Here is a 25,633-nt window from a genome sequence, read left to right as displayed (position 1 = left end):
TTGGCTCCTCATTGGGCAGCTCCCTGGGCTGACATTGACAGAAAACAAAGAATGGCTGCATGTGTGGGTCTCCAATGGTTTGCCACTCAGGGGTGTGATCTTGGGCTTGTGGAGGGAAGTGTTTGGTGGGCTACAGTGGAGTGCAAAGAACATGATGTGTAGAGGAGATGGTGAGTTAATTTGTGGGGTGGAGGTGGAAGAAATGAAAGAATTAAGAATATCGGTTAGCTCCTATCTTTACTCCTCAATTCCCTGCTCTCCTGCAGACCCCAAAAAAGAGGTGAGCAGGGAGTGAGGCAAGGGCCTTAGCAGGAGGAGGAGGTCTAAGAGGACGTGGGAGGGGAGGGGTCCATGGGGGTGAAAAGAAACCTGGAGGGAAGGGAAGAGAATGGATGAGTTAGGAAGGAGGAGGAAAGATGGAGAGTGGATTGCTGCCAGAGGAGGGGAAAGGGCTTTCATTGTGATGAAAATGCAGTGATTGGGAAGTGGGGCGGGAACAGCGTGAGGGAGGAGGAGGGTACTGTGTAGAAACTCAAGTGGAGATGAAGGCAAAGATTATATCATAGCTGTTGGTCATGGAGATCTGATTTCTTTTGTGCAGGCGTCACATGCCGAGTGAGCTGTTATTAACTAAAAGAAGTCAGTGCTTAGTAGCAAGGAGGTTTGTGGTTGAGTGCATTCTAGCATGGTAGAAGAAATCATGGACTGGAGCACATTTTAAGGGAAGAATAGTTTTTACAGCTACTAGCCACCTATACCTTACCCCATGACCATGATCCAAAACAAAACAGCGTAAGATGCCTGCCGGCTATCAAGAATTAATCTAATCCTGGGATAGATTTGCTTTGTTTTATACATTTTAACACACAATGAAGGTGTCCCCAGAATCAGGTATGAGGATTGAAGGTGATTTTAAGGCTGGTATTTATTTTAACAGAACAAAACAAAACAAAAAAAAGTGTTTTAAAAGCTGGGCTTTTATCTGGGGATTTTCACTCTGAAGGTCCCACTCTGGAGGATTTTCACTCAGAGAGCCGAAGGATGGAGGGAGAATGATAGAAAACTCCAGCAACCCCAGATGGGAAAACTGTCCAAAAAGCACCCTTTTCTCCATTTCTACCCACCACAGAGGTTAGAATTTTGTGCAAGATCCAAAACAACAGGACCTGTCAGCATCCTGGAAATTTCCCAGGAGGTTTTGCAGTCTATTGCCAATTCTGGCTTGATGAAAAGTTGGGGAATTCTGGGACTTCTGGGACCAGAGGGAAGCTGGCAACAGGAGAATATGTGTGAAAACCCCTCCATGCAACCAGGAGTGACCTGGTGTGCCTTTGGAAGAAGTGTAGAAATAGTATCATCAACTGTGTGTCCCTTGCCACTCTATCAGTTGACACGGTACCAGGTACACAGTTGGGACTCAGTAAATGCTTGCTGAATGAATGAATGAATGAATGAGTGAACTTCCTGCCTTAGGTTTTCCTCTAGCTCAAATTGGTCTTCTACACTGCCGCAGCTAGACATTACCTTAAAATATAGACCTGATCAGTTCATGTTGAAGTCCTTTTCAGCTTCTGCCCTTGGGAAAATTCTCTCAGAGAAATATACTCCCATTAATGATTATATGACCTGAGCCCCAGCCCCCATTTCCAGTTCTATTCCCCACTTCTCCTCCACTGGTTCCTCGCCATTTCCTCCAAATATCTCTAAATACATAATGCCCTCAGAGCCTTGCTTGGCTCCACTTAGAATTTCCTTTACAACTTGCACCTATGACCCAAGCCTTCAGCTTGTTGATAACCCACTTTTCAGGGTCCCACACAAATATCACTTCCTCCATGAAGCCTTCCTGTCTTTCTTGCTGCTTTGCCTGTGGTTTCACAAGAGAAGCCCTGAAGCTATGGCAGCACTGATTTCATGTTATCTCTTATCACTTGTTCTTTACCTGTCTACCACCCCACTAGGCTCTGGGCTTCTCAAAGACTCACACTTTGATTTGTCTCCACATATTCAGCTAAATGACTGTTAAATAAAGGAGTGAGGGAAGCCAGAGAGACTCAAAGAGGTTGGAAGAAGAAATATTAGTGAGATAATACTGGGAAAATATAAAATTGCAGATACCTAGCTATTTGCCTCAGAAACTATGTAATCAGCCCTGAGCTTCCTGTTTCCCAGCTTCCATCCCAAGGAGTAGAGAACTTCTATGACCACAGGAGGAGAAGGAAAGGCCCTTTGGCCAGGGAAGATGTTCTCGTTCCCTTAGGCACACCATACCCCACCAAATGTCGTCACAGTAAAGATAGGCTGAAGTCCCCTACTTTTCTCAGTCCTTTCCTTCTATGATCTTCTTAGGGCATCTCACACTAAGGGTGTGCCCTCCCTCCTGCTTTAATCTGCCTGGTAATAGTGCTAATTGAAGGGACTTCAGCTCCTTCTGCAGCCTTGTTTTGTCAGGCATAAAAGTCCTCTCTAATTTTCTGGATGTGGATACCATTCCCGTTGGCACCCTTCCTTTGGAGTTCAATTGTCACTCGGGCCTCATGAAAGGCCCCTTACAACTCACTCATTCACTGTACCTCATTGTCCCTGTTCATTCATTGACATTCACTAGGATAATTCCTCCTGCTGCCACATGCACAGAGACGCGTGCACATGTGTTCAGACCCCACATCCCATTAACGGTGAGGGCACTTGAAATAAAGAGCAGCACTGCCTGAATGTGGGACTGCCCTCCCCCTCTATTAGCTGGGGAGTCTACCGCGCTAATGTTGTTTTAAGAAGTATCAGGAGAACTGACGACCTCTGCAGAGCAGGAAGGGAGGAAGGGGTGGGGGTGTTCCTGGCAGCTCCTGTCATTAAACACCATCAGCTACATCACTCCAGACAGATACTGCTCCCCACCTCTCTCCCCCTGCTTTCATTCTTCCCAGAGCCAGCTAGTTCCAGAGATCCAGTCTCTGCCTTCCTCTTAGGCATTAGTCTGTCCTTCAAGGCTCTCCAGAAGACAAGCACCTTCCACCTGGCTTATGTGCTATGTCCTTGAATTGAATTCTACCTCTATCAACGAGGTCTGCTCCTATGATCTTTAGCTCATGCTTTGCTTATATATTCTCATCACTGCTTAGGGGCCAGCTGCTTTCAATGGCATGAAGAGTCCATTATTCTACCTCAGAAACTCAGCAAAAACAGGGTCTTTTCAACATTTTTTAAGCTAATGGTTAATAAGATGGTTATTAGGACTATGAAGAAAGCCATAGAGGAAGCAGAGCAAAAGTAAGACTATGAAGTAAGAGACACAAAAGAAGAGAGTCAGTGGAATGGTGGTCTTTTGTTATGGTCTACAGCCTACCCACCAAAACACAGCGCCCCACCCAGCCTGGCCTCAGAACAGGCTCATTGCTCCCTGGTGTTAGGATCCCAGTTCTCCCCTTAGTACTGATATCCAACTACCAGGCCTTCCAAGACCTACTCTAGCCCTGCCCTTCTATGAGGGAGATATTCCTTGATCCCCACCAGGGCCCACAGTTCTTCTGATGCCCATGAGCTTCTTGGTAATACCGTGAACTGGCACCCGAAAGGCTTCTGCATCTGCATATGCCATACCTACTCGAATGAGATCCTAGATTTCTGGTCTCATACCTCTGTAACCCCCCAGATCAATCTGGGAGGCGGGGAGTCTGCACTTTAACAATTTCTCCCTAAGCTCACTGGGCTTCTAGGCAGGCAGATGCAAATTGCTTGCCTAGTCAGAGACAGTGATTTGTTCTTTCCCAGGACAGAAAGGACCTGGTGGGCAGATGCTTTAGAAAGGGGGAATTTTGTAACTAAGAGGACAGATGTGGACTACAGCAGAGCTCAGCCACTGACTACCCATGAGACCCTTGGGGATGCTACCTCGCTACTTTGACCCCAGATTTTCTTTTTGCATTTGAAAATTTAGGTTGGGCTTCTCATCCATAGTGTTACTGACAGATTGGACTAGACAATTCTGTATTGTATATATGTGTGTGTGAGGGGGGTGGATAGATCGATTGATAGATAGATACCAGATACCAATTAAACCCACTCTCTGCCCCCCTCCTCTGCCCAACTGTGACAATTAAAAATGTCATAGACATTGCTGAATGTTAAAATCGGGGTGGGGGGGTTACAGAGGTATGTAAGGGGGTGGGTAAAATCATTCCCAGTTGAAAACCACTGAAAAATACCTTGGGATTATTCTAAAGATTAATGTGATAGCATATGTAAAGCATCTGACAGCATCTAGCATATAATAAGGACTCAATAAATGTTAGTTTCATCAGATATTTTAGGTAGAATTTGGCAGTTGCCTTTCTATCTTCACCCACCATGAAGTGTCCCTGGGGCCTCAAAAGGTGGGTGGTGTGGGGATGACTCTAGAAAGAAAGTTCGATAGAAGGTGATCTCTCCAGTATGTTCAGTGGCCTCAGAGGAGACATTTCTTGGATATTCATGTATGTCTTAGAAGTGTCTCAGGGTAAAGGGGTGATGTAGTTGGAGGCCCAGAGAGACATGGTTCAATAGTCTCCACAGAGAGCCTTTCGTAAGCATGTTGCCCATTTGTGCTTCAGTTCCACCTCCCTATCTGGTTGTTCTGGGGAGATATATGGCCCATTCCAGATGAGGGATATGGCTTCTGTAGAGAAGCAGTTTGTATCAGCAAAGAGAGGATGTGGGAGATATTGCTGAGACACTAGCTGGGCTGGGGCACAGGAAGGAAGGACTCAGAGGAAGCTGGCTATAACTGTAGACCCCAGAGGATAGCCTTCCTGCCCACCTTGCCCTTGTGCATCTGGTCTTTGCAGCTGCCACACTCTGCTGCCCAGATCTAGGCTTCTCTACTGGGGTGGGAAGACAGAGGAAGGAGAGAAGTCTCCAGAGGTAGTATTTCATTCAGGCCTAGGATATATGGAAATCTTCCAAGTCCACAACTGGCTTCTGTGAGAGGCAAAACTGACCCACTATAAGGAATTTCAGAGTTGTCCAAGCTATAGACACCTCGACTAATTTTTTTTTTTTTTTAATGATAGAATAGAAAGGACAATGGACTAGGGCCTTGAATTGCTCCTCTGGGCCACTGGCTGGTTGTGTGGTCTTGAGTGAGTCATTCTCTCTGGGCTCCCCTTCATCATCTGCTTTTGGGCAGCACTGCAACTGTTCCAGCGCAGACACTTTAAGAGGCTCTGGTGAGGTCAGCAACTAAACATGCTTTGAGAAGAGAGAAAGAATTATTGGGGCACGCCCACCACCAACTTCAGCCTCAGTGTGAGAGAGAGCAGGCTGCACCAAAGCCATTTCAAAGGGAGTCACTGGCTGAAAGGACTGAGCTCCCAGCATGAGGACAAACCAAGGTAGACCACCTCTGGGGGGCCAGGGTGGAGCTATCCCCTGGAGGTTACTAAGGTCAGTGTGTAATAGGAGCTGGCAAAGGGGGTCTAGCAGAACAGGTGAGGAAGAAATAATTCATTGTTTGTTTTGATTTGATTTTGGTTTTAATCATGAGATTAGCCAAGAAAGGGTAAACACATGCCATGTGTCACTCTTTTTTAAGTGGGGAGTCGAGATCCAAAAGCCCCAAAGGAGCATTCCTCACCTGTATGTGTTGCTCATGGGGAGCTGTGACCTGACACAGTGGGTACATGGCACACTGTGGTTATTTCCTCTGCATTTGCTCTCCCTTCCCTCCCTGAGGGCCTACATCATCTCATGCCTAACATGTGGTGACAAACTTCAAGATGGCCTGCCTCCTCTTCCCATTAAGCCATCCTGCACAAAGGTCCTCTAAACACAGATTTCAACACTTGCCTCACTTATCTTCCTGATAACCTTTTCCTGCTCCCAAGGCCTAGCTCATCAGGACCAAGGCTACCATGTGATAGTGTTAGAAACCTCCACACTAAGTCATAATATCAAAAAAGGCATGTGCTTGAAACCTATCTTACCTGGACTTCCTCAGGGAGGGAACTTGGTCAAGCCCTTAACTCTTTGAGCCCCCTTCCTTATCTCTGAAAATGGCATAAAGACCTGACGTGGTGATTTCATAGGAGTGCAATGATAGTCAATGACACAGTGGATATAGAAAGGCTTTGCAAACTAAAAAGTGCAGCACTAACATTAGAATCCATTCAGAGCTCTTGAATATCTCTCAAAGTTCATTCAAGATGGTTTTCTTGTTCTCCTGTTGTTTCTCTCCATAGGGATCTTCCCTCCTTTAATTGGCCAGGTAAATCCTTTCCTCCAGAGCTCAATAACCTTCCTATTCTGATGTTTTCCTTCACTATGAACACCCTTAGTACTGAGTTGCTGACCTGCCTCAGTTCTTCTGCACACAGATCAGAGTTAGTGAGCCCCCACCAACAAATGTACGTAGGGTTTACTCATGATCTCATTTAATCCTTGCAATAAATTTAGCAAAGTCTCTGGATACGATGTCAGTATACAAAAACCAATTGCACTCCTCCATAGTAGCAACAAATAAATAGAAAAAGAAATGTTAAAAACATACCATTTTAAAAATGTACATTTTAAAAATAACTGAAGTTATATTATGCATGAAATGCATTGAAAGTACATTGAAAACTGGAAAGTATTATTTAAATTGTTATTTTATTAAATTATATATTACATTAAATTATTATTTAAAGTACGGTGATAAAGACAATCTAAACAAATGCAGACATATAGCAGATTTATGCATTAGAAGACTCAATATTCTAAGGATTTGAATCGTCTTCAAATCAATCAATATAGTCAATACACTATCAATCAAAATCCCAGCAGCTTATACATTGAAATGCAAAAGTCCAAGAATAAACAAAACCACCTCGAGAAAAACAAAGCTGGAAGGCATATGTTACTAGATTTAAAGACATAAGAAGTAGCACTAATCAAGACAATGTGCTATTGACATAAAGGTAGAGAGACTGACCAGTGGAAGAGAATAGAGCCCAGAATAGAGTCCCACACATACATAATCACTCGATTTGTGACAAAGGGAACAGTGCAGAGCTATAAGAAAATAAGAGCTATTTTTATTAATTGCTGCTGGGTCCACTGGTATCCATTTATAAAAAAGTTATCTTGACTACAACTTCACACTACATACAAATAATTTCTGATGAATTGCAGCTATAAATGCAAAAGGTTAAACAGTAAAGCTTCCATCTAGAAGAAAACAAAGGAGAACGACTTCTTGGTCTTTGAATAGGCAGAAATTTCTCAATCAGGACATTAAAAAGCACTAATCATAAAGGAAAAATACTGAAAAGTTAGGAATTTCTCTTCATCAAATGTCTCCACTGAGAGTAAAAAGACAAGCCAGAGAATGGAAGAAGATATTTATACATATCTGACAAAAGACGCTCAACAGAATACATAAAAGAACTTTTGTAAATCTCTAATAGAAAGACAGAAACCAAATTAAAAATGAACAAAAGATTTTAATTAGTCACTTCATAAAATAAAATATGCAAATCGCCAAAATATATAAACAGGTGTTCATGATGATTGGTCATCAGGGAAATGCATATTAAAACCATAATTAGGGACACTTGGGTGGCTCAGTGGTTGAGTGTCTATCTTTGGGTCAGGTTGTGCATAGTACTGGGGTCCTGGGATCCAGTCCCGCACCAGGGTCCTCAGAGGGAGCCTGCTTCTCCCTCTGCCTGTGTCTCTGCCTCTCTGGGTCTCTCATGAATAAATAAATAAAATCTTTAAAAACAACAACAAAAAAAAACCATAATTAAATACAACCACAACAATGATAAAATGAAAAAGCCAGATAACCAAGTGCTGGTGAGGATGTGAAGTATCCACTGAGCAGATATGCTCAGCCACACTAGGAAAATGGCAGTATCTACTCAAGTTGGACATATACACATCATTTGACCCAGCAATTCAGTCGTAGATGCACACCCAGTAGAAATGTTCCCATGTATTTTAAAAACCTAGCAGCATTATGCGTAAGAGTCCCAAAGTGGAAATGCCTGGAAACCTAAGTCCTATCCACAGTAGAATGAGCCACGGTATATTTATATAGTAGAAGATTATGGGGTAAAGAGATCCATGGAGCTACTGTTACACATAGCAGCATAGCCCAGTCTCTCACAGAAGGATGCATGCTATATGGTCCTATTAATAAGATGTTGATAAAGAGGGCAAAGTTATAGTGTCAGGATGAGGGACAGAATTATGGAGGATAGGGGAACCAGAGGGGTTTCAGGGGTACTTTTAATGCTCTGTCTTTTGCCTTGGGTTCTATTTATATAAAAAATTTTGAAAATTCATCAGTTTGGTCATCCGTGCTTTGTGCACATTTCTGTATTATACTATATATTTGAATAAAATTTTCACTTAAAATAGTTCTCACAATGACCCAGGAAGTGATTCTTTCTCCCAATTTTCCAATGGCTAAGAGGCTCAGTGGGAACAAAGAAGTGGTCAGATGTCAGATGGGGATGGGTATTCAAACCCACCCTGTGTGGGTTCCTCACTGGGGCTTTGTGCCTTCAGAAGCAGAGACTCTGAGTCCTACCTTGTATTCCCTTTGCTGCCTGCCCATGGCTGGACATGGCAACCCAACAGATGTTCAGTTATGGATTGAAAGTTTTTGTCTCCCAAAATCTACATATTGAAGCCCCAACCCCCAATGTGATGGTATTTGGAGGTAGGGTCTTTGGGAGACAACTAAGTTTAGATGCGGTCATAAGTGTAGGGCCCCTACAATGTGATTAGTATCCTTTTTTTTTTTTTTTAAAGATTTTATTTGTTTATTCATGAGAGACAGAGAGAGAGAAAGAGAAAGATCGGGCTCCCTGTAAGGAGCCTGATGTGGGACTCGATCCCAGACCCCGGGATCGTGCCCTGGGCCAAAGGCAGACGCTCAACCACTGAGCCACTCAGGCATCCCTAGTATCCTTGTAAGAAGAATAACAGGCCCAGAACCCTTTCTCTACCACCTGACGACACAGCAAGAAGGTAGCTGTCTGCAAGCCAGGAAGTGGCCTCCACCAGACACCAAATCTTCCAGCACCTCAGTCTTAGATTTCCCAGCCCTCAGAACTATGAGAAATGAATGGTTATTAATTCAAGCTACCAGGTACTTTGTTATAGTAGCTCAAGCTAAGACATTCAGTAGGAAGAAGAAGGCCAGAAGCTAAATCTACAAACTCGCCCACCTACCCTTTTCCTCTCCCTGCCTACCTTCTACTCTCTTTTCCTTCCTAGCTCTAAAGAGTGTTCCTGAGCTTGCCTGGCTCTTGACTCTGTCCCCCTACTTGGCAGAGTGCTGCTACCTTTAGGATGGGGATAACAGGGTGGTTTCAGCAAAGTGGCTTCAGCGGTGCTCCCAGAATGTGGTGCAGAGGTGGAACAGGAGAGGTGTCCTGATGCCCTCCTCTCCCTTAGGCTACCTGCACTGGGCCACCACCACCCAGAACAGTGGGGTTTCTTCAACTCAGCTACTCCTAGAAAGATCCTCAGGGGTGAGGGGGGAACCAGACTGGTGTGGAACCAGACTGGTATGGCTCAGCTCCTAACTCTCTCTGCCACCAGGGCTTGGTCTTGACTCCACTTCCACTTCAGCCTTGAAGTTCTTTTCTCCTCCTGCAGAGGAGGGAATGAAATGGTCCCTGTTGGCAGATCCCTGACCAGAGCTTCCTCCCCAACACAATGGGGGACTCTTCAGTCTCTACATCATTGAAGAATAGGATCTGGATGCTGTCAGAAGCCTCCTCTGGAAGGCTGAGGGCCAGCCTCCCATGGCTAAATAAGGAGGTCACCACTGCCCAGGAAAGGCTGGGAGAGACAGTTTACCAACTTTCTCATTGCCTCTGGCCAGAAGTATATGCCCAAGCTGAAATAGCAGAATCCAGTCCCCTTGGATGTCAATCTGGGAGACACAGTCCCTCTTAAGCTCCCATCTGCTGAGTGTTTCCTTAGGTTTGGATGAAGGACTATACAGACATGATCTGGAGCAAGCTACACCCCAACACTGAGGGGGAACACCATCATTATTCTCATACAACAGATGCAGAAAATGAGGTCCCAGGTTTTACATCTAACAAGGGGCAATGCCGAGCTTTGAATCTAGGCTGTAGTCAACAGTGCTTTAGCCATACACACCACCTGTTTACCTCTAGTGGTATCAGGTGCTCTGCAGACCTCACACCAGCCAGTGCTCCCCCACCCATTGTCCAACCCTCTCCCCACAGGCTTGGCTGCTCCTCTAGAACTCCCCCTAACTCTCTCCCATGCCCCCCACCCTGCACTCCGGCTCCAGTCCATAATCCTTTTTAGTCCTTTGCACCTCTAGTCTTGGGCCACCACTGCAGCCTCTGCAAACCTCCAATCGTATCTATAAAGTGGAGCTAACAGTAGTACCTACCTCACAGGTTTCTGTATGTATTGAGTGAAGTTTTATTTGTAAAGGAACTGCGATATAATTAAGAGCTTAGTAAATGGCAGTTAGGTTTTATCTATTTATTTATTTATTTATTTATTTATTTATTTATGATAGTCATACAGAGAGAGAGAGAGAGAGAGGCAGAGACACAGGCAGAGGGAGAAGCAGGCTCCATGCACCGGGAGCCCGATGTGGGACTCGATCCCGGGTCTCCAGGATTGCGCCCTGGGCCAAAGGCAGGTGCTAAACCGCTGCGCCACCCAGGGATCCCTATCTTTGTTTTTTAACATATGGAACTTGGTGACTCAAAGCATCTCTGGGCTCTAATCCTGATATATTTTTCTTCAACTTTGCTGGTCTCTGGGCTCTACTTTCCTTTCATTATCTAAAGAATTGGGGACATTTCCATTTGGGGGCTTTAGAGATTAGATTTCTAAAAAAAATATCAGTAATCATCTATCCATTTTTTTTTTTTTTTTAGAAATTGCTCTTAAAGTATTTAGAAATCACTAGTCTAACAAATAGTAAACTCCCTGAGGATGCCAAATACCCTTGGGGTCTAGCACAGAGCTGGGCCCAGCAGAACTCAGTACATTCAAAGGAACAGACAGTCAGCAGCACAAGTTTGAATAGTGGGGAACAGTCCTGGCCTCTTAAGCTAGTAGTCCCCATCCTTTAGAGGGCTAGAGGATGGGTGTTTTTAGCTAGAGACAGCTCCTCATTCCCCCTGCATGTGCTCTGAGTCATGGCCAGCTAATAACAGGTCAGCCCCAGGGTGTAGATGAGATCAGACACCTCTGTCTTCCCCAGAGGCATTTCTGTGGGTCTCTGGCCCTACAGTCCCCTTGGGCTGAGGCAGGCGATGTTGGACTACCCCTGTCTCTTGCTGCTAATGTTCAGCCCACATTCTCTGCCACCACCTCCTTGAGGAAAACTAAGCAGGAGCATAGGTAAGAAGTCCTTTTCACCTGAGTCACGGAGGGCAGGGTTGGGTAGAGTGAGGGAACCCAAGAGATCATGTCACTTCAGTGGCTTGGAGCAGAGGGAAACAGCCCAGGGGCTGGTTTGCACCAAGCAATGCCAGGTCTTGCACCGGATCTGGTACATACTGAACACCCCGTGGTGTTCTGGCAAGAGAAACCTTCACAGTCACCAGTCTTAGAAACCAGACTCTTCCTTCTGCTGGCACCCTCTTGTGCTTCAATGTGGAAACATATTTGTCTGCAAAGAATGAGATCCTAAAAGCCTCTTCTGGTCCAAAGGAGAAGTGGCGGATCCCTGAGGTCCTCCCACCACCGTGCCCCTGCAGACACGTCCTGGCTGCCTTAGAAGTGCTGTGCAGCCAGCACAAGTCTGGGCAAGGCTGGGAGACACTGCTGCAATTAGACCGGATCCCAGAAACCCCACCTGCCTCCCTGTCCCCGTGCCTGAGCTGCTCCAGGGCCAGGCAATGGAGCAGGGTTCTCAGTCGCTGACAGAAAAGGTGTGAGGAGGGAAGAAAGAAGAGACGAGCCCTTGGTTTGTGTTCAGTCCCTTCATCCTGTTTTCCTGTCCTGGGACACAGCTCTCTAGAGCCTTACTGGGTTGGAGGCATCTTAAGCAAGGGCCTCAACATAGCACCGTAGTTTCTGATCCTCGGCAGGCTTCCCTGAAACCACTTTATGCTGATGAAAGTAAGGCCTAATTCTGGGCTGCCTTGTGTTTCCCTCACAGGTTCCACATCTCCCATCAGCCTCCGAATCCATGAAGTGCAGTCAAATGGGAGTTTATAGCTGCTGTCCCAGGGACTGTGCAGAGGGCAGTCCTTTGAACTCTGTCTTCCTCTGCTGGTGGGAGGTTCCCACCATTACCTAATGGGGGAGGGCAGAGGCTGCTGGAGGGAAGTCCCATGGCTGCCTCTGTTCCCCGACAGCTCTTTAAGATCTCTGCAAGCTGTCCTGGCTCTAAAATCAGCCCTGAAACTGAACTAACATCCCCTCTCACAGATGTTCCTAAAAGCCATGAGGGCCTCCTGTTGCTGGAGGCACTGTCTTCTCCCCGACAGATACCAACATGCTAGAATCGAGAAACTGCCGGACTCTGAAGATGCAGGTTCTAATGTCACATCAGAGACTAACAGCTGTGTGCTGTGTGCCATGGAAGACACCGCCTCAGCTCTCTAGGCCATGCCATTAACGTGGAAAAGTTTCCTTCACTAAAAAAAAAAAAAAAAAAAAGAGCACAGAGGGAGGTGAGAAGGCAGGTGGACGGTGCATGACTGATGCCAGACTGCTCATTTCACGTGGGAGGATTCGTGTATGTGTCCCTGTCCCTGGTATAGAATGTGCATCAAAACAGGAGCAACTTCCCCTCGGTCCACCCAGGCTGCCTGGCCCCATCTTGTTTAATGCCACTTAGGCAGAATAATATTGCCCTAATTTCCCAAGGCAGAAGTCGACTCTTCAGCCTTCTTCATTCTCCTCCGTGAGACTCAACCAGATGTGGGCCTTCTTGCGTCTATGCATCTCTCATAAGCTAAGTGCAGAGAGAAGTTTCATTTTATTTTTTCCTACACCTTATGTGTTACATAATCCAGAAAATGATACAGATGAGAAAGGCATTGGCAGGAGGGGGAAAAAAAAAAGAAAGAGGTGCAGTGTGAAACACCTTGTATCCAGGTGTTCACCTTGGGGAGAAATCTTCCTCCCCTTACTCCGTTCCACACATGTTCCAGATGGCCTTGTGGGGTTTTCCTGAGGCTAGACCTGCAGGGTCTCTGAGCCCTCCCCTCTCCTGCATTCTGTCCTCCACACATTTGGTGAAAGACAATGTGAGCAAGAGATCTACTTTCAACATCGAGTCTCCACCTCATCTGTCCTTCAGTGATGGACATTCAATGATGCCACACTCATCTGTCCTACGTAATTTTATCAGTCCATTTTAATTTAGTCAAATTGACAATGTAGATGGGGATCCAGAGTGACAAAGGTGGAAGTGTTTCCTCCCATATTATTTTCAGTTACAACTGTTTCCCTCTGCCAGAGTAAGCAGATAAGAGAGTAGTTGTCGGGCAATAATGCCTGACCCCAAAATTTCCCTTCCCTGATACTCTGGACATGTCCTACACCAAGGGCTCATGACCTTCCTACACAGACATCTTAATCTCATGCCTGCTTTCCTTCCATTGGAGCTGATGGGAAGGGGATGAGGGTAACATGAAAATAGAGCTCCTATTACATTTCACACGCCTTTACTTATATTGGGTCATGTAATGTTCATAAAAATTTTCCCTGGGACACAATGCATTTTATAGATGAGAAAACAGGCTCAGAGATGCTAAGTGACTTGCCGTACAGCTATTAGGTAGCAGAGCCAGACACCGATCTATCTGATGCCAAAAATCCTATTCTTTCTGTTCTCCACTCCCAAACTTGCCTGGAAGGGTTGACAAGCATGAAAAAGCCCAGGCCTCACCTTTACGGCTCACCTGTTCTCTCTACCAGGGCTGTAGGCTGCTGTCCAGGTGAGGATGAACTTCTCTGGGAGACTGAGGGAGCATGGCCTGAGCTGAAATGTTTCCTGAGCAAAGCCTTGTCTCCAGGGGTCACCTCACTGGAGATGTCACAGGACACTGCCATGGCCTTGCCCTCGGCTACTCAGGTTTTTAGCAAACACAAGGGAAGTTCCTAGGCAGGTAGAGGAAGATGATGTTCTAAGATCTTTTTAGATTCTGTGGGCAGGAGGACCCCTGGCACCCTGTTCTTCCGAGATCGAAGGAAGTCCCTATTTGACTGGACCTGCCTCTCCTGGGATGCACACTTGCCTCCTGGCTGGGAATCTTTCCCAATGTGGCATCAGCTCTCTAAGTGGTTAGCATAGCTCACTGGCACCTACAACCTTTCCATTTTGTTCAGGTTTGGTTTAAATGGAGCACATATGAGACAGAGGCAGTAAACTTGATTTTCATTTTGGAAAGGTGATAATTGATCACAACTGTGACTGTGATAGTAAACCTTCACTATCACATTAGATGGGAGCTTCTCAGAACTCTTAGAACAAAGCAGAGGGCAGAGGAAAGGAAGGAAATCTGACATCTGAAGATTCCAGAGAAACAAGAAGGAAGGCAGGACAGAAAAATGGAGGCTGTGAGTATCACCTGTCACCAAAGTCCAGGGACTCCCTTGCCCTGGGGGGAGAGATCCACAAAGACTGCGAACTTTCCATTATTGACTAGTTCTCCTATGTCCTCTCAGGCAAATCTGTCTGACACTAAAGGTGAGAGGATCTGATGAGTTCCACTGGCCCTTGCTGTCTTTGTCCACAAATAGCAGTGGGCTAGTAAGGGTCTGAAGTGGTAACACCAATCCTGGTACTGCCACTAATCAGCTGTGGGGGGGGACACTGAGCAAGTTCCTCCCCAGTGTGAGCTTCTGTGTCTTCATCTGTTAAAAAAAAAAAAAAAAAAAAGCCCCCTGTGATTCCATCCAGGTCCAAAGTGGTGCAAAGCAAGGTGTTACCCGAGTATCCTATTATAAATAAGTCTCTAAACCCCACACATTGTCAATGTGACACCTGACCTTGGATGATAGACAAGGAACTTTCCTCTCCTTGAAGCTTTGGCTACCCTATGTTTCCAGGCTATGCGAGATCTCCCAGACCATGTGCTATCAACCAGGAGACAGGAAGGGGGATAGAAAGTCATTCTAATAAATAATCTTATTTGGAGAACGGAGTCTCTACAGCCTCAAATCTATTCTATTCACCATTGCTAGATTAACTTCCTAAAACCAAGGACTACTATAAACCACTCCTCGACCTATCACATCGGTCACTTCCCACTGCCTGCCAAATAACAAGCAAAGTCCCAAGGGATGTACTAAGCCCTTCTCAATCTGATTCACCTTGCTTTTGTTTCCACCACCGATTGTGCCCTCTCTTTGCCACCCCTCCCTCTAACTCTTAAAAGTCGCACCCAGACCACAGCTTGCTTATCATGTTCTATATCTCCCATGAAGACTTTTTCGACCAATTCAGCTTTGTAGAGTGATATTTTCTAATGCATCTGCTGTCTCCCCCAATACCAAGCCTGTCTGGAACAGTGTCTGTCTCATCTTTTTTTTTTTTTTTTTTTTTTTGCTCCTCTCAGGTTCTGGTAGAGTGCTTGATACGGACCTGGCATTCCCTGACTTGAAAAAGAATGTAACTAAGACAGAAAGAACTAGGTACCAGGGGTCCAGAGCAAGAGTACTTGGAAGTGAGTAAAGACAACAAGTTGGAGAAGAAGAGTTTTGGGGGATGTGGGAGGAATGCATAAAATAGAATTTAAGGGTCCTTTCAACTCTGAGATTTTCTGTTTCTATGCAGAGTACTGGACATTTCTTCAACACAGGCTCCTTAGTTTCCTAATAAGTCTTGGAACCCTGGACTTGGAGGTCCTGTGTGTAGCTCCAGCATAGAAGTGACTCCAGTCAAGAGGAGTTTTTAAATCCTGGGGGACGCTGAATGCCTGGTGGTCCTGGTAGATGAGGAAATGTCTCAGGAAAGACCAAACATCCTGCCCATGGTCACTCCCTGCTAGTGCGGGTCTCTGAGCAGGGCCGCTGCAGGCCCACGGAGGGGAGGAGCGGGCAGCTGTGAGCACTCCTTCAGTGCAGCGCTGCGTTTTTAGTGCAGGTGGAGGCTGGGGCTCTGCCTCCTGGCTCTTGCTTTCCCCACCTGCCTGCAGTTCAGTTTCCCTGCTGGTGCCACCACTGAGGCACTGGGGCCGGGGAGGGTTGTCTTCTCAGGATGTGAGCACATTCTAATCCTTCCTAGCCTCCTCTGCATGTGCACCGTTGAGATACCCTTCAATGGGAAGGAGGAGAGAGCCAAAGCTGGAGTGTCTGAAGGTTGCAATAAGTAAGGGAGGTGCTCTGAGTGCTTAAAGTGTCCTTCTGAAACCCTGACATCCCTGACCTGGCTGCTGAGGTGACGAGGGCAGACTCAGCACAGGCATCCTCCAGACACACTGGTCAGACTGCCTCTTAACAGTTAGCAGAAGGTCAAGAGCAACCTCAGGGCTCATTCCCCTAGACTTCTATCCCTTGCCATGCTCTGCAAATTCCCCATTGTCCCTAGCTGCGTGGTGGCTTCTATTCTCAGGGTTTTCTCATTATATTCCTTGAGAAGAGGGTCAGAGGACAGGAACCTGGGTTGGGGAGTCCATTGGGTTCCAGGCCAGGTTGTGTTGGTACTGTTTTCCCCTTCCAACCCTTTCTTGGGAGACCAAGCAAAAGTTATCAGTGGTTCAGAGAACCTCCTGTCAAGGTCACCCTGTTCCATCTGATGCTGTCTGACATGAGAACCAACTGTGTTCTTCACCTCCTACCAGCCCTAGTGCAATCCTGGGTGCTAGATGAGCTAGGAAAGAGTACCCCATCTGTTGGCTGGAGATTACTTGCAGCCTCTATGCCACAACAGAAAGTCTCTAAGTTTCTACCTCCCTAGCTGGCCTGTTCCTGTGTGGCATAACCCTTCCCTCCCTAAAGCTTCCTCACTGAGATAATAGACCCAGCCTCGAATGTTCCCCTGTTATTCCTTTTCTTCTTGCCTGCCTGGGTTCCCAAACCCTGTGGCCCTTGGACAGCACAGGGAGATCTGAAATGGCTGAGAAGGAAGGGCCACCATAGGCCTCATCACCATTACCTTCAGCACTTTGGGGCTGAGCCCTGTGTCCAGAGCCTGTGTCACCTGAAACATGACACATTTTCCTTTCAAGAGATTTATAATCTAGGCAGGGAGGAAGGATAGAGAAGCTAAATGCTAATACATGGGAATAGATGCTCAATGGGTATGACAGTACATGTTGCAGAATTTGTAGCAACAGGGAGCTGATGGGCGGGGGGGTGTTTCTCTCCTCACAGAGGATGTCCTTTCTTCCTCCCAGGTAGGTGCAGCCCCACTGTAGTGAGTGTACCTCTCTCACCCTAGAATCCTGTGTCTCCTCCTATTGAGCCAGGACACTCACCTATTGCCCACCACCCAACTGTCCAGAATTATTGGAGTTAGTAGGGAAAGGTGCTGGCAGATCCAAGCTTTGTTTCCCTGCCTCCTTAGCTTTCCCTTACCTCCTTCCCTTGCATGCCTATACTCAATTCTCTCTTCAGCAGGAATATAATGTTCAGCTGCTTTACACCCACTCTGTGAATGCTGCCAGCGAATAATGACTAAGGTAGTGGGTGGAAGTACAGCAAGTTGAGACCAATTTAGCAGTCCAGGGTGCCAGGAGGAGGGTGATTTAGCAGCAAATGGCTTTGCAACAGCAAGGAGGGTGAAGATGCCCCCAAAGCCAACAGGCCAGTGAGCCAAGTGTACAGCCCTGCCCTGGTGCCTCAGGCAGGGATTGCCTCAGCCACCTGGCAGTCTATGCATTGCAGTTATATTCATGCACAGGGCAGGGTTCATCCCTAAACAGCAACTGATTTTCAAAGCAATGCCTACCCTCACCCCTGATCTCAGCTCTACTTTGGCACTTTTGAGGGCCTGTGTCCTTGGGTATGCCTTAGCTTGAGAGTCTTACCTAGATTGGGCTCTCTTCTTCTAGTAGATGCTGTGGCCTGGGAGCTTCTGAAGCTCTGAAGAACTAATGGTAATTCAAAAGACTGCTCTGGGCATGGCAGAAATTGAGGTTCTGTGCCATCGAGGAGGGGGGCAATCCAAGCACACTTTAGATCATGCCACAGAAAGACCAACCCAAGTAGGCATAGGGTGTGGATCTTCCAGGTCCTGCCATCTGGGAATGTCTAAGGATTCACGTTATGGGATATGACTGCGAGTGTGGATATCAGAGGAGAGCATGCCTCAGTGAAAGAGATGAATGAATGAATTCGGGTGTGCATGTGTGTGTGTGTGTGTCTGCTGGCTGTCATTCTGAAGGCAGTTATCCTCTCCCACAGTGATTAACTGACATGGAAGCTAATCTATGGGTGATCTGGATAGGGCAACTTTTTACTGCCTTTGTTCCAGGTACTGGACAAAACCCATATCACATCTATTTAGACACCAATTTGGCCTATCACTTAGCAAGAAAAATCACCAGTCTACTGGATTGATTAGAACAATTAATTTTAGCTTTTAGCTAACACATACACACGCTCATATTCTATTTGCTAATTAATGAGGCCTGCCAATTGGGTGATAATAGCAATGAATTGGGAGTCAGGACAGCTGGGTTCAAATCCCAGCATTCCACTTAAAATCTGGGGTGAACCCCTTCACCCCCAATAGGTTCCTTCAGTTTTCTCATATGCCAAATTGTGGAAGATACTTTCTCACAGGGTTGATAATGATCCTAACAATAACAACAATAGCAGCAACAATAATAATATCCTTTTTAACGTGTAAAGTCCTGTACAAATAAAAAAGGCTATTAAAATTATTATTACAGGCAGCCTAGAGATGGTGGTAGACTGTCAGGTGGAAGTCGATGTCTGGCAGGAAGCAGGATGGAGACTGCAGATACAGAGGCAGCACTGCCAATCGGCAGCTAGCCCGAAGCCCAACGCAACCATGCCTGATTTTGACACATCTCCACCCACTTCTCTAAATCCTTGGAGAAGGGGATCCAGAGCCAATCTGCACACTCATTTTGCTGGAGGCAGTTGTTAGAGGTGAGTTACTTCACATCCTTCATTTCCCAGCTCTGTCTGGTCTGGGTGCCTTGCTGAGCTACATGGAAGGAGGAAACATTTCTTACCTGGGTTCCCTTTGGAAGAAAAAGCTCCATTTCCTCAGGTCTCAGCTTGCATCTTGGAACTATGACCTTGCTGCTGCTATGTCTACTTTTTATACTTTCCTGAGGTTTAACTTCAAGGTTTAGTTCATGACCACTTCCTCCCTGGTGTCTTTGAGCTCACCTCCCTCATGCTGAGCAGCTGCTGTGTTCAAAGTTAGTACAATCCAATTTTCAATGTACTTGTCATTGATTTACGTATGCTGCTTCCTCTTCTCAATTCCCATCACAAATTTTAGTCTCAAGCCATTATTGAACCATTTTTTTAAAAAATCCCCCACCTCCGTGGCACCTTGAAAACCTTCAATAAATAGTGATGTACAGTTCTAGGGAAACTAAAATAATCACAAACCCCTGAGAAGGCACGTGGCAAACCTGCTATGAGAAATAATGGTGTGGTGTAAACGGCATGAGACAGGAGTCACCAAACTGTAACCACGTGACCTTGGGGAAATCATGGCCAGATTGCCTCCCTAAACATGGTAGCAATTCACACTCCCAACAACAGCGTAAGTGTCTATTTTAGATCAGCAATTTTCAGACTGCAGCAGCATAAAGATCTATTCAAAAGGAAACTCAAAGAACTACCACTTAAAGTGCCTAAAGATCCCCCAGACAGCTGGCTACTTTTTTGTTAGCAAACCCCTAGAAACACCTCATCACTGCCTTGGAACCAGTGCCTTCCTGCGGTTCCAACTGCACAATTTTTAAAACCTTAATTCTAGATCACACCTAGCACTTCCCACTAGTATATATCCATTGGTTGACTGACCCCGAGATAGAGCGCCTAGGTTGGTAGGGTGGGTAGGAGCTAGGTTTTCCTTGTGTTCCCAAACTGGAGTTAGAAACTGAGACGAAGGAACCCTGTCTAGGCAGAGGCCCTGAAAGAGATGACCCAATAACAGGGGCAGGAAAGCCAGAGGCCATGCAGGAATCTGTGCTGGGAAAATGTTCCTTGCCAACAGTCCCCGATATCTCTTCTTCCCATTGCTTTATTAAGCAACCATTTACTAAGGGCCTACTCATAGTAGCTAAATAGTATACTATGAGCTGGGCATTCATGACATCATCTCTGCCTCTAAGAACCATTTGGGCTCTTCAGGATCAGTGGGTAAATGTCAGAATAGTGTGGAATGATGGTAGGAACTCAGAGAAAGGCATGTAACCCAGACATAGGGAAAGAAGAGGGGAAGATTTCTTGGATGGGTTGATTCTCATGGTTAAGACCAGAAGCGCAAGTGGGAGCTTGTTAGGTGGAGGTAGAGAGACGGGGTAAGAATATTTGACAGAGCGGAAACGTGTATTTCTCTTTTCAAAGTTAGTAGAAGAACATGGAAAGAGCCAGAGCTGAGCTGAGTGGAGTTCAAACCCCTGCTCCTCCATCCTCTATCCTAACTACATTATTTAACTCTCCTCATCTAATAATCATACACACCCTGCAGGCCTGTGCTGAGAATTAAATGAGATAATGAATAACAAGTACTGGGCACATAGTGTACTTAGTGAACAGTATTAGGTGTTGCTAAGTATTACCCATGACACCAGTCTATAAGCTGATCAACCACAGGTTTGCCCTCATTACCCTATGCATCTTCATAGTTTAATGAGGCTATGCCTGGCCCAGAGCTTTGCATTTTGTAGGTACCCAATGAATATTTATTAAGTGAATGTTGAATAAGTGCAAAGGCATATACATAACTTTTTAGAATTAGGAAGCCATTTTTATATGGTTGGAACCCATCTACCTCCTTGCCCACACAGGCACAAAAGTGGCTTCTCAAAACTGCATGGCGGATCTTTCCCTCATGCACTCCCAAAGCATTGGCTCTCCCTGACAACACACTGCACAGCGGCACACTTTAGACAGCAGCCACCTCAACACACATCTACTGGGATGCACATGGCAAGACAGGAGGCTCCTCGACAGACACACAAATGTACAAGCTGAATTGTTAAAGCAGGTTTTACTTCGTGAGGTAGGTGCACAGAGGCTGCCATAAATGGTTAAGTAACAACCATCTCGAACGTCCCATCCTCCTTCTCGCTTACACATACACACTCCTGAAAGACTATCCTTTTTCTCCACCTGTTTTTTTTTTTTTTCTCACTTCATGAAGAGTGAATGTCCACACACCCATCTGCTCAGCTGAGACCTCGTACTTGAACTTCCACTTGCTAAACTTAACTTTGCTCCTATTAGCTGTGGACCTTAGGGAAAGCCCGGCCCCCGTTCTTCACTGGTAGAACACAGAGAATGAACCATGCTTCATGCCAACCTGGTAGTTACAGTGTGAGGATAAAGGAGATAACAAATGAGATAACGTCTGTGATGTGGAGAAAGCACCTCAGAAGAAAGGCACTGGATAAATATAAGGTGTAAATGCCAGACCTGATTAGTGTGTATGCCCCTGCCCACAGATTTCCACCCACACACTCTGCTCTTCTCACCCTTGAACACAAACACCCTTCCCGCCTATAAAAGCTGTCTCTAATACCCATTTTCGTGTGTGTGTGTGTGTGTGTGTGTGTGTATGCTTTAGCACCTATATGTTCCCCAGTATACCCACAGAAAATTGTTTTTGGACTTAGAGGAAGCTCAGGTTACAAGCACTGTCTAGTCCCTACCCACAGAGTCTTCTCAAGGGTCGTTGGTTCTGGAAGACTTGCCAAGCACACACACAGCTCATCTCTCTCTGGCTAGACTTCTCTGCTCCTCTGATTGCCACTAGGCTGTACTTCCAGCAGAGCAGGAGATCCTTTATCTGGCACAGCTCCTGCCAAGAGCTCTCCAGAACTCAGTCCCTCCATGCTAGTCTGCCCAGCACCTAAGACCGAAGACCAGGGTTGATGGTTGCAGGAGGGTGTGGATAGAATGGGGGGGGGGGGGCGATCCAGGAAATCTAGATGCTCAGATCCCTAAGCACTCTTTTTGTTCCTAGGGAACCGAGGGCTCTGAAGCTAACAAGTCCCAAGCACTTTCCTAGGCCTGACATACTTGTGGGCAAGCAGAACATTCATTTGCTCCAGAGTTCACTCCTTTCCATTTCGAGCAAGAAGGAGAAAGATCACCTGGCCTGTGGTGTTTCGATGCCTGTTGCTGCTGAGTTTGATGCTCTGAAAGCAGGAGTTCAGCATGTTGAAGAGTGTGTGTGTGTGTGTGTGTGTGTGTGTAGGGGTGGGGAGGGAGTCGGGGGCTGGCTACCTTTGGCCGGTGAGAGAAAGAAGTGAACGTGGTGTGTGTGTAGGTGTGGGACTGTGTGTGTGTTAATCTGGCTGAATGGCAAGTCTACGACTGATCCTTGTTGACCCACAACTCCAGGGGCCACTTTCCACGTTCATGGAGCCCCTCTCTATCCAACTCAGCCCCCGTGACACATTCCTTCAGTGAGACGTCCCAAAGCTCTAACTGCACCAGTGTCCCTGCCACCCCGTGAGCACGGCCACGGCCCATCTCCAGAGTTCGGACGGCCAAGTGCAGTGTCCAGAGCCCAGCTGTCACACCCTCCGTCTGGGGCCAGGGACCCTCTGGGCTCACGCACACTTCCCCTTTGGCTCATCTCAGACATCAGTGTCACCCAACACTTCGTGTCCAGCAAGATCAGATTCGGGGCTGGAAGCAGATGAAGCCAGGGTGCAGGAGACGGAGACAAAGCCGTAAGGACGGGCGCAGCATCCCTTTCTCCAGGCTGGGTCCCGAGCAGCAGCACCCACCCTGGCGCAGGGGGGAAAGAAAGACCCTGACAGTTACGTGCAGAGACAAAGACACCCGGACGGACGCCGACACAGACAAAGACCGACGGACGCCCGGACGCCCGGTACGCGGCGGGGAGCGCGGTCGCCCCCGAGCCCGAGCGCCCGGGGCGCGGCGGAGGAGGACCCCGCGCGCAGCGCACCTTACCTGCCCCCTGCGCCTCCGGCTGGCTTGGGCATGGTTTTTTTTTGGGGGGGGGTCGGGGGGCTGCAGTGGGGTCCCGGCCGTCTCCGCAGGGCTGCGGGCTCGCGGCTCCGGCTCGGCGGACCCGGCGGCGGGAGAAAGTTTCGGCCTCCGCGCGCGCCCGCAGCTCGCCCGCCCGCTCCCGGCGCGCCGGCCTCCGCGCGGGGTCCGGGAGCCGAGGGCGGGGCGGGGCGGGGCGGGGCGGGGCGCGGGGCGGGGCGGGGCGGGGCGAGCGCCGGCGCCGCTCATTGGCCGGGCGCGGCTCGCAGCCTCTCGCTTGCTGCTCGGCGGCCTTTGTTCCCGGCTGACAGCTGGGGCTGCCCCGCACTTGGGGTCGGCGGCGGCCGCGGGCCCCGGCTCTCCGCTGCCACCGCCCGCAGACCCCTTCGGGCGGCCCTGAGCCTCTCTCCCTCCACCCGCCGGCCCTGCCCCTCCTGCGACTCTTCCCTTCTTGCTCTTGTCCCTGCCTCCTCGGTAACGCGCGCTCCGTCCTTCCTCCTTCGCGTTTCCTAGATTCATTCCTTGGCTTTCTCCTCTTCCCCTGGATCCTTCTCTTCCTTCATCCCCCCCCCTGCTCCCCGCCCCATCTTCTTACTCACCAGTTTGCTTTCCCCAGCCCCAGCCCTGCAGCCCCTGGGTCCCGGGGAAAGGCTGGATTTCCAGGTGAAAGACGGGACCAGCAGCCTAGTGATGGGCATTGCCTCACGTGCTGGGATTAAAGGCAGGGGCCCGGAACACTGGCACCCCCACTCCCAAGACATTTCTTGTTCTTTTTCTTTTTTGAGATTTTATTTATTTATTCATGAGAAACACGGAGAAAGCGAGGCAGAGACACAGGCAGAGGGAGAAGCAGGCTCCATGCAGGGAGCCCGATGTGGGGCTCGACCCCCGGGTCTCCAGGATCACGCCCTGAGCCGAAGGCAGACGCTTAACTGCTGAGCCACCCAAGCGTTCCAAGACATTTCAAAGGCAAACTTTTCCAGCTCCCTCCGGGGGACTAGGTTTCGGGTGAAAGAATGAGTGGGAAATATCAGAAAGGGAGACAGAACATGAGAGACTCCTAACTCTGGGAAAGGAACTAGGGGTGAGGGAAGGGGAGGAGGGCGGGGGGTGGGGGTGACTGGGGGACGGGCACTGACGGGGGCACTTGATGGGATGAGCACTGGGTGTTATGCTGTATGTTGGCAAATTGAACACCAATAAAAAATAAATTTATATATAAAAAAAAGGAAAGCTGAGTCGTGTTCCAAGTTTATAGCTATAAATCTCACCCAGTACCTTTTTAACGCTATCATTTTCTCCACCACCCTCATTTTTAACTTCTAGCAGTTGGGCTAGGAAGGAAACCAAGTTTACAGGCTTTGGGAGGACAAAAGGCCAGTTAAATGGGGTGCTGGGTGTGGCATGAGGCTCTGGTCCTGGGTTCACCCAGGTTAATTAATTCACTAAAACCAGGCACGGCTCTACCCAGGGAATGCCAGCCTCAGCCAAGTGGAGGAGGGAACACTGAGGTGGCTGATCTCTGACTAAAAGTGGAATGAGGGATCCCTGGGTGGCGCAGTGGTTTGGCGCCTGCCTTTGGCCCAGGGCGCGATCCTGGAGACCCGGGATCGAGTGCGACGTCGGGCTCCTGGTGCGTGGAGCCTGCTTCTCCCTCTGCCTATGTCTCTGCCCCTCTCTCTCTCTCTCTCTCTGTGTGACTATCATAAATAAATAAAAATTAAAAAAAAAAAGTGGAATGAGGGAAGACAGCCCAAACAGAAGCAACACCATGTTGTTACAGCCACCCTGTTGCTCTCAATCTTGTAAAATATCTTTCCCATTTCCAGATCTGGACTCTGAAAACTTCAACTCTCAATTCTAAGCTTCCTGGAAGGAAACACAACAGACTTCCAGAGCAGAGACAGGCTCTGCTAATTATCATCTGTGTGACCCTCAGCCAAGGCCATAACCTCCTTATATCTCAGGGTTTTTGTTTTTTGTTTGTTTGGTTTTTTTTTTTTGGTGGTGATATTGTCGTTTATATATATTTTTCCCCTTTATGAAATGGGGAAACAATTCCTGGAATGTAAACTTCCTGAGAGCAAGGACTTGTTCGGTTTTGTTCATAGCGGAGGGACTTGATCTGTTCTGTTCACAGATGTACCCTCAGCACCTAGAACCTGGCTGGTATATCATAGTCATTCTATAACTACTTGTAAATGAAGCAATCCCTACTTTATAGGTTTGCTATGAGGATTAAATAAGAATCCTTGGCATGTGGTAAGTACATACACATGGTAGCTATTACAAGGAACATTACAACTTCTCTGTATCAACTCCAAAGGCCAGTTCAGCCTTCTCTGAAGATCACCTCTTCTTTTCCACCTTTGCATATATTTGTCCCTCAGTTTGAAAGGCTTTTCTCTACCTGTCAAAATTTGAGACCTAAAATGCTTTCCTTATTCACACCATCTTTGATCATCTCAGCCAAAACGACAATTCCTTTTTCTAGAGCTCCACGTCTCTTGTCCCATTCATATGTATGCTT

The 25,633-nt window shown here is 47.4% G+C and overlaps 1 protein-coding gene across 3 annotated transcripts in view; it reads right to left on the bottom strand.

Moving 5' to 3' along the window:
* LZTS1 (leucine zipper tumor suppressor 1) overlaps positions 1–23,249 on the bottom strand; it is a 51,344-nt gene extending 28,095 nt beyond the window's left edge. For 2 of the 3 annotated variants that reach the window (XR_005378701.1, XM_038573912.1), the window contains exon 1: positions 23,068–23,249. The gene's annotated coding sequence lies outside the window, so the exon portion shown is untranslated. Of the gene's footprint in view, positions 1–22,708; positions 22,882–23,067 lie in introns of all 3 variants that reach the window. The other variant, XM_038573913.1, reaches the window with a different exon arrangement.
* Between the last annotated feature and the right edge of the window lie 2,384 nt (positions 23,250–25,633).

The sequence above is a fragment of the Canis lupus genome, chromosome 25 (assembly GCF_011100685.1).
Source record: "Canis lupus familiaris isolate Mischka breed German Shepherd chromosome 25, alternate assembly UU_Cfam_GSD_1.0, whole genome shotgun sequence".
NCBI classification, from domain to species: domain Eukaryota; kingdom Metazoa; phylum Chordata; class Mammalia; order Carnivora; family Canidae; genus Canis; species Canis lupus.
This window is presented reverse-complemented; position numbering and strand designations above follow the sequence as displayed.